Genomic DNA, 15,145 nt, shown 5'->3' with positions numbered 1-15,145 from the left:
AGATTTCCCACAGCCCAGCGTGTTTTCAGATTGCTTCTTCGACTAACAGTCCAAAACCCACAGACATTAAATCTATAATGATACAGCACAGCTAAAAACTGTGTGGAAATCTGGGACCAGAGCTGGGATAAACACCTTCAACAATTACTGAATTATTGATTTTTTGTTGATTGTTTAATCAATTGATTCTTTCAGCATTACAGCTCTCCCAAGAATTTGCACTTGTGACTCAATGAAAGCCTGCTGTTTGATAAAAGTCTGACATTTCTCACAATACTGTAATTAGGACAGTGGTGTGCAGTCGGTGTTGCAGAGACTGAGGTGAATTTCTTTCCTCTGCGGCTCGTTTTCTGAAGCAGCAGAACTGGGCTAACGTGAATGTGACAAAATGTCAAGGCTTGATAGCTGCACTCAGACAGATCTGATGCTTACAGAAGACTCATAGTTATAGTTTCAAAGTGTTGTATTTTCAGAGTGTTGGCCTATTTTAGCATCGTAACATGAGAAATCCTGTTCCAGGCAAACTGGCTGCAGGTATGGAAAAGTCTCATGAAATCATCTGTATTTTCAGTTCTCTGCTAACACATCTGATTGCACAGCAGATTTAGATATTATTCACATTTAGAAGAAGATACAGCTCCTGTCATTGTGATGTAGGAAGAAAAAAAGATGTGTTTCCTGTTGCTGTTTGAATGGAGGTTATTTTTTGGAAGCGAGGTGGAGTCCAGTGGGTCTGTTCAGCTGTGAAAATGGTAACCAGGAACTGATTCTAAGAGAAACTGGCAAGAAGAAACGTCACTATCACCCGTCCTCTCATCTTGCATCTACCCACTTCCCACTAACATCTTAAACTCCTTCACTGCCTCACCCCGAGGCCAAGCCCATCATGTGATGTGCAGCACAACCGTCCCAGAAAGCGGGCCATCCAGGCCGCCCCCTTAGTGAAGACCTACATTAGCAAACAAAGACCACTCCTCTGCGCTTACACCGCGCTCACTGCCTCTGACAACTCACACATGTGCCTTCACAGTGGCCTTTACAATTTTATGTAACCATCTCCCGCAAGAGACAAAGTATGGCGGGTTACGCCCTGCGCTTTGTTAACGTCCCCCTACAACTGGTTTTGAATGAAGGAATGGGATCAGCTGAAAAGTGTAACACATACTGATACAATGATAAGAAGCTTTAATTGAATCAAATACGTCTACAGTGACAGCGTTATTACAGAAGACCTCTTCGCTTTCCCTTCTGCAGCCTCAAATCTCAACAAAGATACTCCTTGTGAAGCACAATTGTCATTTCCTCATAAACCAGTTTGGACAAGACAAGCAGAGCCAAAAAATCTCACAGATTGTGTTCACTGTCTTTGTAACTCTGCAGAGATTCTCTGACTGTTGTGTAGATTTTGATGTATAAAAAAACAATTAGCCAACATTATATTATAATAATAATAATAATAATTATTATTATTATTATTATTATTATTATTATTATTATTATTATTTATTATTATTATTTATTATTATTATTTTTAACTGGTGGGCATTTATATTTCAGTGCTCTGCCTTGTCATTTCTTTAAGTTCACTATATAAACCTAACGGATAACACGTCAGAGCGATTTCAACTGGATTCCTTCATTTCCTTATTACCTCCTGGATAAATACAGCCTTGTACACACTGAACTTGGTCGGCCTATTTCAATCTTCTCTCCGTAAGAGAGGAACAGCTTCTCATCTAATCTAACAGTTTTTCTTCCCTTGAATATCATTAAGCATTAATGTGTAATTAGGCTGATTCTAATGTTTAATTCATATAAACTAGATGACAAAATATTTTCCAATACGTATTATGTGAAAAAAGGCTTGAAGATCAAACACTGTTCTCAGATAAAAGACTACCAGCATAATCTTGATGTTTTCTAATAAACTCGACAGTGTTTCTTCTTCCCCTCTGCTTGTGTTGTGATGAGAATAAGAAGATTTTTGTTTCACTTGGCAGCAGGATGCAACACAGAAACTGCATTGTGATCCTTTCCATTAACAAACTGCTCTGTAATTACTGCAGGAAATGACTTGGTAGATACTTGCTGCCCTTCAGAGCTCACTGGAGATGAATGTTCTTGTCTTATCTGAGTGCAGATGCAACAAATGCTGGACAACAGTGAAGATAATAAAAACAAAACCCTGCATCTTTTTTCAGATTGAGATTACAATCGTACCCATGAGAAAGTGGTGAGTTACTTCATAACAGGTCGCTCCTGACAGATTGGTTAACTAGACAAATAAAAGTTCGGTGTTGATTCAGCTTAGCTGCAGGGCACACTCTATGTGTGACCAGCCAGACGGCTACAGAGAAACGCTTCATGATTTTAACGTGCGAGTACATTTGAAGATAATTTTCCTGGTGTATCTCCAGGATCGAATGACATGTACTGGTGGTGGCAGTTTTCTATCGTGCTGGGTGAGTTCAGACAACAGCAGCAAACAGGTTCTCTTAGGTTGGAGGGTTAGGCGTGTCACTAACAACAAAACCCAGTGAAAGTCTGCTGTTAACAAAGGAATGTCAACATATTGACATGCTAAAGTGACAGGGAGTCGCTGACAATGTGGCTATCACACCACCCAACAGCAAAAAAGCAACAAGAAGTAGGAAGGCAAGACAGTAGGAAGACACGGTGGCATGTCCTGGACGCCTTACAGGACGTGCCACTTGACACAATAAGCCTGAATTTAATAAAAAGGTTGTATTGGCTAAATATTTTACCACCAGGGCTAAATGAGGAAAAGCTGTATACAAGTGACCATTTAGATCTGAGCTATCCATGTTCACCATGCAGGCAAACAGCAGCTTCAGAATACTTTTTCAGATTCATTTAAAAGCCAGTTTTGGAGCACCTTGGTAGCTAAATGCTTACAGTGTGTGTTGCGTGGCCGTGTGGTTATCAGAGATTCTTGTATTAGTGCAACTCTAGTCGCAACTGTCGCCGGATCGGTTCCAGCCAGCGACCAGTGTTGAATGTCATACCTCTCTCTCTTCCCATTTCCTGTCTGCCTCCTCACCTGACACTGTCCACTAAGGAACCAAAATACCCAGAACTAAATGCCAGTAATGGATCAAAGCTAAACAGAGCCCAGCATACAATGAAACCATTTGAGCCTTTAGTAACTTGGCCCCTCAGACAAGCTAGCTGCTCATAGCGCATCATAGCTTGGAAACAGTTCCTCTGATGCCTCTGTTAATCCATTAACCAAATCGTCTGAACACGTTCTTGTCATACAGCTGTTACAGGCATGCACCAAAGTGGAGTCACTACCATGTGCACATGAGCATAAGCAAGACCTGACAACAGCGAGTGGGATCTAATCAATCAGGTCACTATCTGGTCAGCAAATACAGGAGACAAAAATCAATGGCTGTAACATTGAATAATGATGATGTGGCGGGAGGTTTTTAACCCTTTAAACATAAAATTGATATTCTCTTGAGCATCATTGGGTGAATCACACTGTGCAATATCAGTACATTGATATTCTCCTTGGGAGCATGCAATGCAGAACGCACTTAAATAAAACAGAGAAGGTATAGCATGCGCTCATAAATATGAAAATTTCAGTAAAACTGTCATTGGAGAGCAGTGTGGATGAATAATGCAGCTGAAAAACATGTCAGCGTCTGACTTTGGTCATTTCTGCATCAGGCCGCTGTGAGAGTCTGAGTCACCGGCTGAAGAATAGGAAACCACAAGCAACCAACTTTATATATTACAAATCTCTAGCTGTGGTCCTCACGGCTGTGCGGCTATCTGGCTAATCACCTGCCGGGCCGCTGCAGCAGCTCGCCTGAGCAGTCAGACGGCTGAAGATGACGGATTCGTGGAGGCCCAGACATCACTGATTCCTCACTCACATAAAACACTGACCTATTTACTGTGCAGACTGACAGGCAGGCAAGCAGTCAGCGAGTGCACTGTCCCTGAAACAAGCAGCTCCTATTTCTGAAACGCACATAGGCTAGCCTCTCAACATCATAAATCAACCCCACGTCTGTGCTTTGCCTGATACAAACAGCCTTTCATGAGGCCGAACTCTTTCGGCAGACAAGGAAAAACACATCATCAAGAGACCGATTTTGTCAAACAGCAAAACTGCAGCTGTAACACTGATCCACAATATGCTAATTTGTCAGAGATTACACAACCAAACCTCACTGAGCCTGGCTTGCTTTGGTGGGATGTGACGTTTTGATGGTGATATATGAATGTCAAAAAAAACACACACACACACACACACACACACAGAACCACCACAGACACACCAGCTCGACGCAGACATTACTGGGGATGTTTTCACATTTCTCCCCCATCAAATATTAATCTATCCATGAAGAGCAGGCATTTTCTCTGCTCTTTCAAACATTAATGCTGAATTTGAATGGCTAACACAGGAAGAGGCTCTAATCTTGAGCCCATGGCGGCCCAGTAATGGCTCCCGCAGTGGGGGGGAGGGCTCCATAAGCCCGGCTCTTCATGCCCCTGATTAGGACATGCTCTCTGTTTGACTTGGCTTTAGCTTTGGCCGTGCTTCTTTGAAGGATGCTGATTACTTGGATGGGATGGACAGCTAGAGGACATTCAAAGGATAAGGAGGAAGGGGGGGACACTCCAGAGCTGCAGTTTAGTATTGTTATCTCCTTTATCTTTGTGCTGCTCATACAGTACTTCTATTGGCCACCGAGTCAGAAAAGGTGGCCTATTCTACTGCTGGTAAGAGCAAAGAAAGACCAGTTCACTTGACAACCTTTAGCACACACACCAACATTAAGAAAACTTGAGAAACACAACAAAACACACACACTTCACACAGACATTAAGGCACTGGAGGCCAACGACACACAGATGACAACATGTTACTGCACAAATGCTACTCTCTCACATGACTGGCCCCTCAAGGTCAGAATGAAACACACACAGTCACAGTGTAGATGCCATGCGATGCCATCCCCTTTTCTTTTCAGATGAAGGTTGGAGGAGGAGCAGGAGGAGGAGGAGGAGGAGAAGTTTGGTGCTGTAGTTCAGTTCTGTTAAAACAGACTCCCTTTGAAAGGGACAGGAGGAGAATTCATGGTCACTGGATCAAAGCTTTATGTAGTCAAACATATCAAAGGATCTAAAAGGAAATCCTATAATCTAATTCTGGGTTTATTTTTTTATTTTTGAACCCTGAGCAAAATTGTGTTTTTTGACTGGGCTCACATGAGCTTACAAAGACCTGGGAATAATGTCCCCTTTTCTTAAAACCATGACCACAATCTTGACCTGACCTAACCCAAACCATAGCTGTCATGCACAGATATGGTGGAAATAAAGAATTTTAAAATTGCTACCATTAAATGTTAAAAAGCACAAGTCTAATCCAGGCTTTTGCAGAATCAGAAAAATGTTGTCTGGTGACTGGGTTTTAAATAGTAGCTGTCTTGCAGAGAGTCAGATGAGAAGACTGATACCACTCTCATACCAGTATGGTACGTATGAAACTACTCCCAGCCAGTTAGTTTAGCTTAGCTTAGCTTAGCCTAGCACAAACACTGGAAACTGGCTCTTTCCGAAGGTATATAAATCTGCCAACCTGCATCTCTGAATCTCACTAATTAACATGTTATATGTTGTTTATTCAATCCAGTTTTTGCACATATACAATCAATATTAGAAATCCAGGTATTTAATCAGTAGAATGGAGACTGAAAGGGCCGCAGTTTGACAACATATGAAACATGCATCTAACCTGGGTTTTCCAAAACATTAAAATACATCTGGCTATTGTTGATGTCTGTGACTTTGGTTACCATGCTATAATAATTCCTGACATATCATCTTTTGTCTGTTGAGGCTCCACCTCTTTGCTTTGGCCCCCTCCTTCTACTCGACTCAGTAACTCGACTTTGCATACAGCTGCCATGTTTGCTTCATGAAAGGCACGAGTCACAGCAGCCTCGTCAGTTTGCTTGTAACAGGGGGGCAGGTGAGATGGGCGTATAAGCTTATTCTCAACTCGTGAACTAAATCTCACTGAGTTCACTGTAAGTGCAAAAGCTCCTGTTTCGTATTTCATTGATTGCAGCAGCAGCAGCCAACAATTAATATAAACTTAATAGCACATTAATGATGCTTGAACAAGAGTGTGACAAAAGCTTTACTACATATTCATAAATATTGATTCAGTTGTTGTCACCTTTCAGAGAGTGTGAAATTGTTTCATCTATTGTGTGTTAATTGCTTCAAAGAAGGAAAATCATTACTGGGTTTCGTCACAGAGCGAAAATGCCAAAATCAAACTTTTTCTTCCAACTTCTATTTTTAGCTGCCACACATGCCTCGGGAGAAAGCCGTGAACATGTTGAACATGAACATCTTTTAATCATGTTGGTATAAAAGGCTTATACTCGTTCATAATATGCTAACTAGAGCATGATTACACAATATCAAAGGCAAACCACTTTGAATGTCCATTCACACTGACCTATTACATCCCTCATCCGACATCTGAAACACTGTTGATTCACATATTATCCCATCAGGATTATTTCTACTGAGAGCGAAAATGACAAGAAACACTCCAGTTTCTTCAAGCAGTTCTTGTGCTGTTATGCAATCATGTTTTACACACAGCAAAGTACATAAACATCTCCAACCAGGGATCTATTATTAGCCACCAGCCAGATGTGTGTCTGATTGTTGCATATCTTTAACTCGCAAACTCTACATAGACAAAAAAAAATGACACAGCAGTGAAACTGGGTCATACGGCAGATTTCCACGCGAAAGACAAGTCGAGGTCCTAAACTCCACAGAAATGCAGGTTGAAGCTCAGGTTGAGCTGTTTGAGTTGACATCGTCCAGAAATCCACCTCAAGATTACACATTCATGTCTGATTCTCATTGAATCTAAGTGAAATGAAAGCAATGCACCTTTTGTTTGGCTGTTCGAACGCCACATTGATCTTATTTGCCAATGCTAATCGGTGGCAGCAGTAATGAAATTGAAAAAGCATGACGATAAATTACCTCCCTGGTCGACATCCTTACTATTAACTAACCGTCTGCTCACGAGCTGTGGCATAACATTCCTCATATCCCAAACAAAGCAGAAAAAAACAGGTTAGTCTGCACTCAAAACCCATTTATTCACCACAGCCTACAATCCAGCATGACTCTCATTTCACCAGCCATGATCCTTTCCCAAACTCCCCTGCTGGGGAGGCTTGAGAGCTCGCTGCGTCATTTAATATTTAGTTTGGGTGAACTTCCCCCCCAGTGCTGCTCTCTCATATCCACACATGCACGTGTATGCACAGACACACACAGTTTCTCATTTTCATCAGATTTTTGTATCGGCATTTCCAAATAATAGTTTTGGCAGGTGTTTCCTGAGCTAATGTAATTAGCTGGGCGCACACGTCAGCGGAGGACACGTCAGCAGCAGCAGTAAACAGCATTAAATTAAAAGCATGGAATAAAACTACTGAACAGTCGCAGCTGACAAAACTGCACCGAGTTCGGACAGTTTGAGCTGCTCTCTCTGGATGAGTTAACAGTCGAATAAGTGCTTTAAAGTGATGCACTTTTCTCTGTCTAAAATCAACTACCAGTACTTTAAATGTGCCTAAAAATATCGCCCATTCTGTTAAGTGGACAAAAGATATTAAAAGCGATCCAGTTTGCTCCCTTAGTTCTAAATTCATTGAGACCGCTGGTCTGGTTTGACAGATTATTCCTTCCTGACAGAAATTCCTCATTTTATTCAAAGCACATTTGTGTAACTGCTAGTTTATTCTGAGGGGCATTTCTTATCTGACAGACTATTTATTGTACTAATACATTATGATAGCTTTTCTATTCTCTCTGACAGAATGAACTGCCTTATTTTCAGTCCTGACATATGAAGTCCATGGAGGGATTTTTGCATTAATGCCTTGAATTCAAGACTTCAGAAATTATAAAGGTGAACTGGCGTGCACAAGGTTCAGGTCCAAAATAAAGACAAAGATGGATGCAGAAGTTCGTAGCCGCTGCTGACTTGGTTCAGTGGTTTATGTCACTAACTCAACAGCTTGAATACCTTTTATATGATATTTTGCCTTTATTTGGAAGCTGGGGGCTTGTGGAGACTTGGGTAACACTGGCTGAATCAAACAGAATACACAGCAGCTCTAAATTATGCATCTTGGACCAGTCGTCCACAGGGATTCTCGAAACCTTGAATGCTTCATACGATTTTGACATTCCAAGTAATCGTCATAGTTATGTCCCATGTTGATGGCTGCAACCCATGAATACATGAATGGAATGAATATACTGTAAGTAATGAGCCATACAATGCATCAGTTTTCAACATGACGAGCAAAACGGTTCCCTGGAGGCGACTCGACTGTCCTTCACACCCTCGCAGTAAGCGTCACCCAGTTTCAAATATCATTCGGTGATATTGAATTTGATGAATTTTTATTTCATATCGTACGTTGAACTTGAGAAAAGCATTGCATGGAGGCATGTGAGCAACCAGACAGACCTGCTGTGTTTGGTTTCATGTGATCAAAAACTAAGCAAAACCTACTCTGACTAACAGGCTCTTCTGCTCTAACTGGTCACTATTAAATCCAATCTTTGCCTTCTTTCTCCAAAACAGACGCTTTGAGTTTACAAGTTTGGACCTAACAAGTGAGCATCAAGCACAAGTGAGGCTGCTGATGTTGTACCGTCTGCTTTCAGGCACCAAAGTGTTTTTTTTGTTGTTTTTTTGCATTAGTGTGGCATGGGTGGGCATATTTGAATGCCAGCTGGAGGCAGAGAGGGGAGTGGGTTCCCTCCTGCAATGCCAGCTGGTGCACCTGCTCTGAGTCAAGTTGAAAGGGTTAAAACTCACCCACTGTAAAGTGAACATGGGAAGAGTGAAAACAGCTTGTAGATATGTGCATGCTGTCACTCTCGACAGTATTTTTTTTCCAGGACTGTATAGTTTGCATGCATGCAAAGTCAGTTATCTGAAGCGTAAAATCCCTCATGTATGGGAAAAATTAATCTGCCTCTCTCCATTGTTTCTCTCAGACAGCCCGTCTCTATGTTCTACAACTATAATGCACATAATACTCTAGCCATTGTGTCATTACTAGAACCAGCTATGCATTTAATTTTGATTACCTCTCCCTTGCCAAATGTATATAGCTGCATTACGGTTTTGCATAGACAAATACTACCATGAGAGCACTGTCTGTATCAACAAGTGAATCGACTGAGAGGCGGTGTGTTTCCGCACACAGTAGTTGCACCTCCATGCAGTTGAGAAAAGAAACTGAATTCCATATAGTTTATCTGGAGGCAAAGAAACAGTGAGAAACTCTGCTCTGGATGATCTCCACTTCAAATGTGTTATTTATTTCTGACAGATGAGTAATTCTCTTCTACCTGGAGTTACAAATCCTGGATCGTGTGATCATGACAACAGCTTTTCTACAATGTTGCACCTTTTTCACAAGTCAGCTTAATTTTGTGCATGTGATTGTTTCATGTCACTGACAAATCTTAATGAAACGTGAAGCTGCTGCCTTTAAACTCCAGTTGAAACTTAAGTTTCTCACTCTTAAATACAGATATGATAGGTGGAGCATATATGAAGGTCTCACCTCAGGAAACCCACAAGAGGGCAATCAGAGCAGTTCTTTAATAGATGAAACAGTCACCTTTTGAACCACATCTGAAGTCATCTGCAACCTTTTCTCTCTCTGAAAACTCATCCCACTTGATGGCCTCCAACATTTTATATTCTGCAGCCTCTTTATCTTCAAACAAATTCACTCCCCAACTCTCCGCAAACTCCGGCTACAGTGAAACTTGTTAATCTCTTAAACCACCTGAACCCTTTTCCTCCTCTGCAACATTTTACCCATCCATTCTCTCCAGCCTCTGCAGCCTCTTACTGTAAAGGCTGTCTTACTTTCTGGAATCTTGGATCCTCCCAAGACGTTTCTCTGACTCTCTTGAAGCCGCATTTTGCGATTTGTGTTTGATGCGTCAGAAACAGTGTAAGAAGAACTATCTTTGTCACAAAGTGCACAGGGACACACATAAACACACGCATAGGAAACACGCAGACAAGCAACCCTATTCTAAGTAGCAACAGACATCAAGTAGGGAGATTACGGAGGGAGCTGTGTCAATGTGTCAGTGTGTGAGTGTTTCCTCTGTTACTCTCTCCCTGTCTCTCTCCATCCATCTCTCTCACTTACTCCCCCTCCCCTTTCTGAGACAAAATGGCCAGATGGCTTCCAATCCTACATGCTAATCCACAACACACAGACTGTAGCCCTGACACACCTACCACAAGACTACAGCTCCGCTTCACACAGCCATGCCCTTAAACACACACAAACGCCACATGAGGCCACTGCACATTTATAAACTGTCAACAAGAGTCCTAAACGATAACTGCGCTGGACAATAGCAGCATAACTCATCCAGACTAAGTCCTCAACAGATGGAGGCCGACTTGCGTGCGCTGTGTGTCCCACTATCATATTTCAGGCAGCCCAGTTAGCAGGCCACAAGCCAAGACGAGGTTCTGTGTCCACTGCTTTTGTTAGCCGAGGTGAGGTAAGAGAAGCTGTGTGTGTTGGGTTACACTGGCCAGTGGAAAACATGGGGAAGCCCAGAACTGCACACTAAGCCATGGAGACATGCAGGCAGACACACTGAAAAAAGAAAAGCTTCACGTTGCTTCAGTGTGCAAATAGAGTTCTGCTTTTAATATGTGACTGTGTTAAATAAAGGCGTGAGGCTTGGGTTGATGTGTGGGGACAGATTAGATATTAGCATTTCATTTTGGTGTCACAGGTCTGGGCAGACGGTCATACAAAAAAAAAAAAAAAAAGGGTAAAACAAAGGAAAATGAAACTTCTACTTTCAAGATAAGTAGGTCCTGGTAGGCTCCTCAACAATGCTTTTTCTAGTATTGCACAAAATACCTGCCTGGCAGATGAAGCTAGAATAAAATATTAATTCATTCAAGCGAAAATGTCACATTTCTTTGGTGAAGCAGGGAAACACATACCCTCACTTATTACAGTACACATAAGGATTGTGGAAAAGTAACCACCTAAATGTGGATTTTGCATCTATTTCCTGTGGTGGTTTAGTAAATGATGTTTCCCTTCCTTCAATCCTGCAAGGTAATTCTGTCTAAAGCATAGTGCTCACCTGAAATCATGAAAAGTAATGACAGTTTTGGTTGTGTTAGCTGATCACAAGGGCCAGTTGTGAAAACACTTGGATATATAAAAGCCGAGCCACAATAAGCTTGGATTTTGCCTGCATGCTTCATGTTTACACTATAAACAGTATATGCTTATAGGATGCAGCTTTACTGCTATTTTCAGGACTATAGAACGCACGTGTACAGTATATCAGACCTGAAACATTGCCGCCTTTTGACTGGTGGTGGCTTATGTCTGTGCTCTTTCTTTGCAAACATCAAATTTTCATGAGGGGCATGAAAACCACACAGAGACACACTGGTGGAAAGCAGCTCTACCCAGACCTACACAGACATATTAACTGTCCATTTTTCCTGGAACAGGTCTCTGTAGATAAAGGTGTGATGAATATATAATGCCAGTGGCAGGTGGAGCACAGCATCTTAATACCCAGCAACAGTTTGCCAGATCCGTTGAACACCAAGATGTATACATACCAAACACTTGTGTTCAGAGGGTGAATCACGGCATCTCTGTCCGATTGTCTCCCTGCCTTCTGACTGTGACACTGCATAAGATTACTACTGTAGGCCTGGTGTCTTTTCTGCCAAACTCAGTGCTGTGTAATGTGCTGTACTGGCACAATCTATTTCATGCACTGACACATTTCCCACTGAATTTCAGGAAGAAACTATAGATTAGATTATCAAACTGAAAAAGGGCAAAGGAGTGGCCATGACAGTTTATGTTTTATCACCTCCATATTTCAATACAGAAAGACAGGAGTAGACACAAACCCTTGGATGGATGCAGTGAAAGAAGAATGGAGTGCAGTCATGGTGTTGGATGTCTGGACAGTCAGATTAGTGGTGAATGGAAGGGCATGAATCACATCTATATCAATATAACAGGCCAGTGCTCAAAGGGAGTAGCACCTTCAGTATCCCATCCCCCAATTCCCCTCTACAACCATCTCACCCTCCCTCGATCACTGACATGACTCCCTAACATCCCTCTTTCGCACGACAGCCAGACAACAGGTTTCCCATCAGGCCCGGCTCCTCACAAACCGGAGGATGACTGCGCTTCCTGGGAGAGGACTCTCTCCCTCCCTCCACGTTAGCTCTGACACCACAGTCTAAATGAGCAGAGGTGATGGGGAGACACACGTTCAGCTCGTACCGCACTAGTCAATCCTTCCATCCTCCTCCACCACCGATGGCTGTGGGAGAATCCGAGACGGAATAGCTCAGCCGGCCCCCGCCCCCACTCCGATCCCCAATGAAGTCAGGTGACCAGATGTTGTATATCTCCCTGTCACTACAGCCGCCATGAAACTGCTACACACATCCATGTTAAGAGGCACGTCTCTGCTCTGTGTGTGTGTGAGTGTGTGGTCATTGAAAGATAGAAATGGAAATAAAAGCCATTTCTTCATGAAAACCTCCCTTGAAGGGCCATAGGTGAGGCAGTGCAGTGATAACAAAAGAGCATCCATCAGCATATTAACCATCCATCACCTCCCCATCCACAGCACATACAGCTCTGATCCATCCATCAGCCTCGGGTGTACAGACCCAAAATAGCATTGCTTCTTTTTTGTTCCAGTGTTGCCACTGCAGCTGCTGCATTTCTCTAGGACTGACACACACACTCACCGACACACACACACACACACACACACACACACACACACACACACACACACACACACACACACACACAAGGCCTGTACAAACGCCACCATTGATTCTAACACCTCCTCATCAATAAAGATGCTATTTGCGAGGCACAAGGGAGTACATACAGAGATGATGTGATGCAGAGGGGGGTATATAATCATACAAACACGTTCAGCCCATCTGATGCAGGCATCCATTTCCATCTCGCCCTCACGGACAGGCTGCTGATGAAACAGCTGCCTCCTTAGCAGGGCAGAATGCAGAGTGGAAGAAGAAGGAAAAAAAAAAAAAAGGCTACAAAGCACCCCTACATACACAGCCTCCCCCTCCTCCTCCTCTCCTCTCCTCCCTCCTCTGCCTCCCCCCTCCACATCCCATATTGCATACACAGAGAGGGAATTACCTGAAATATGTCTTCACATTCTCTTGCTCAGTGTTTCGCCTTTGAGCCCGCAGCTCTGGTGGATTCATCGTCAGCCGTACAGTCCTACTGACAGTTTAAAGGCAGGATTGCCATTCTCTTGTCAGACCAGTTCCTGACCCTAAAAGCAAGCTTGTTCGGCAGGCTGGATGCTTCACTGGCTGCTCGCTGTTCCCTAGCCCATGATGTCATCCACCCCACTTCGCTCATTGGCTGAGAGGCTGAATATTAATGCAGGCAGCAGGTCCGGGGGAGGAGGCAGCCAACGGGCAGACACAGTTGGTTTTCTGTTTGACAGACCAAACCTGCTGAGTGCGAGGGCCAGGAGGGAGGGATGACATCCTGCTCAAATCTCTGAGGAGGAGGTCTATGATGCCTAGTTCATGAGGAAGACGTGCAAAACTTGACACAACATATTTAATAACAGACTTTGCAAAAGATTTTGATGTGCAAATTTTGAACTGACTGTACCTTTAAAGGGCTGTGTTTGATGCACAGCTCCTCTAAAAGTCATAGTTTCACAATGTGGAGTAAATAGTAAAAATATGACTGAAAATTAAAATAAATTGCTACAAAAGTACTGTGTATGAGAAGCAGAACCCAACTAATCACATGCCAAAATTAGAATTTTTCTCAAATTTATCACAAGCACCGCCTGATCTTTGATATTATCTGTGTAAAGTGGACTATTACAAGTTAATTTTGTGTATCACGGAGGGTTATTTGATTTAAAATTGTCTTGTCCTCAAATAAACAGAAATAATTATCTCTCAATTTTATCTAGATGTGTTCAGTTTTCTTTTTTAAAAATAGATGCTGCTGGAATATCTAAGAAACCCGCCCGGTGCCTATCATCTTAAGATGTTAAGGATTTCACAAAAACAAACAGACATGTGAATATATGACATTATAACAGGCCTCCAACTGAGACAAAAACAATATTTCGTTTCCTTGTGAACTTATACTGTTGCTCATTACTTAAGTATTGATATCATAAATTCCCTGTAGCTATAAGGTAATCTATGAAACATCGGCTCACTTCAGGCAAACCCACATACTGTTGATGTGATGTTCATTCACTGTGATGCTACAGTTTCACTCCTATAATAAGTTTTTTTCTGCTTGACAAGTAGTTTAAATTAAAAGTCTGATAAAATAGATACAAACAGATTTGTAGGACTTCTCATAACAGTATTTCATTTTTTCCCTTTTCTTTTAAATTTATCATCATGGCCGAGTTTCCACATTTGGAAAAAATGTAAAACAAAATCTTTTTCCTGAATATTAAGATTTATCTGCCAAACGCCTACATCTTCCTTTTTCCAAAGCCTATCAGAGACTCCAGACTCATAAGCAGGCGGAGACGACAACCAAAGAACTCGCTGCATTTGCCCTAATTTGCCTATGATGTCATCTTTTTCCTCTATCTCACCTGTGATTGGCTGACTGGTACAGCATCTGCTCAGTCTCATGGCTAGTGCTTCTAGCCCAAGGTGGAGGCCTATCTGAGGCTCTGTGAATCATGGCTGGTTGTCCTGACAACCCCTGTAATGTCGATTCCTCGTTGGAGAGTAATATGGCTGTTCTGTGACAGTGTTCGCTCAGATGGAGAGCCTGATGATTTCAAGAAGACCAGGGGTCCATTATAATCCTCTATTCACACTAGAAGGTGGCCTTTGCAATGTTTTTAATAAATTGCACTCATATTTTCTGAGAAACCCAAGAAAAAAAATGGAGCTTGGGATTAATTTTGTTTACAGAATACAATAATTGTTTGTGAATGGCTGAAATTTGTAGTT

General features: G+C 42.2%; 1 protein-coding gene across 2 annotated transcripts in view; it reads right to left on the bottom strand.

Annotated features, from left to right (window-relative positions):
• LOC143332526 (serine/threonine-protein kinase PAK 3) overlaps nt 1–13,539 on the bottom strand; it is a 28,691-nt gene extending 15,152 nt beyond the window's left edge. Inside the window, exon 1 of one of the 2 annotated variants that reach the window (XM_076750090.1) lies at nt 13,329–13,539. The gene's annotated coding sequence lies outside the window, so the exon portion shown is untranslated. The remainder of the gene's footprint in view (nt 1–13,328) is intronic. The other variant, XM_076750091.1, reaches the window with a different exon arrangement.
• Between the last annotated feature and the right edge of the window lie 1,606 nt (nt 13,540–15,145).

The sequence above is a fragment of the Chaetodon auriga genome, chromosome 15 (assembly GCF_051107435.1).
Source record: "Chaetodon auriga isolate fChaAug3 chromosome 15, fChaAug3.hap1, whole genome shotgun sequence".
NCBI lineage: Eukaryota > Metazoa > Chordata > Actinopteri > Chaetodontiformes > Chaetodontidae > Chaetodon > Chaetodon auriga.
Note: the sequence above shows the minus strand (reverse complement) of the source record. Positions and strands in the feature narration are given on the sequence as shown.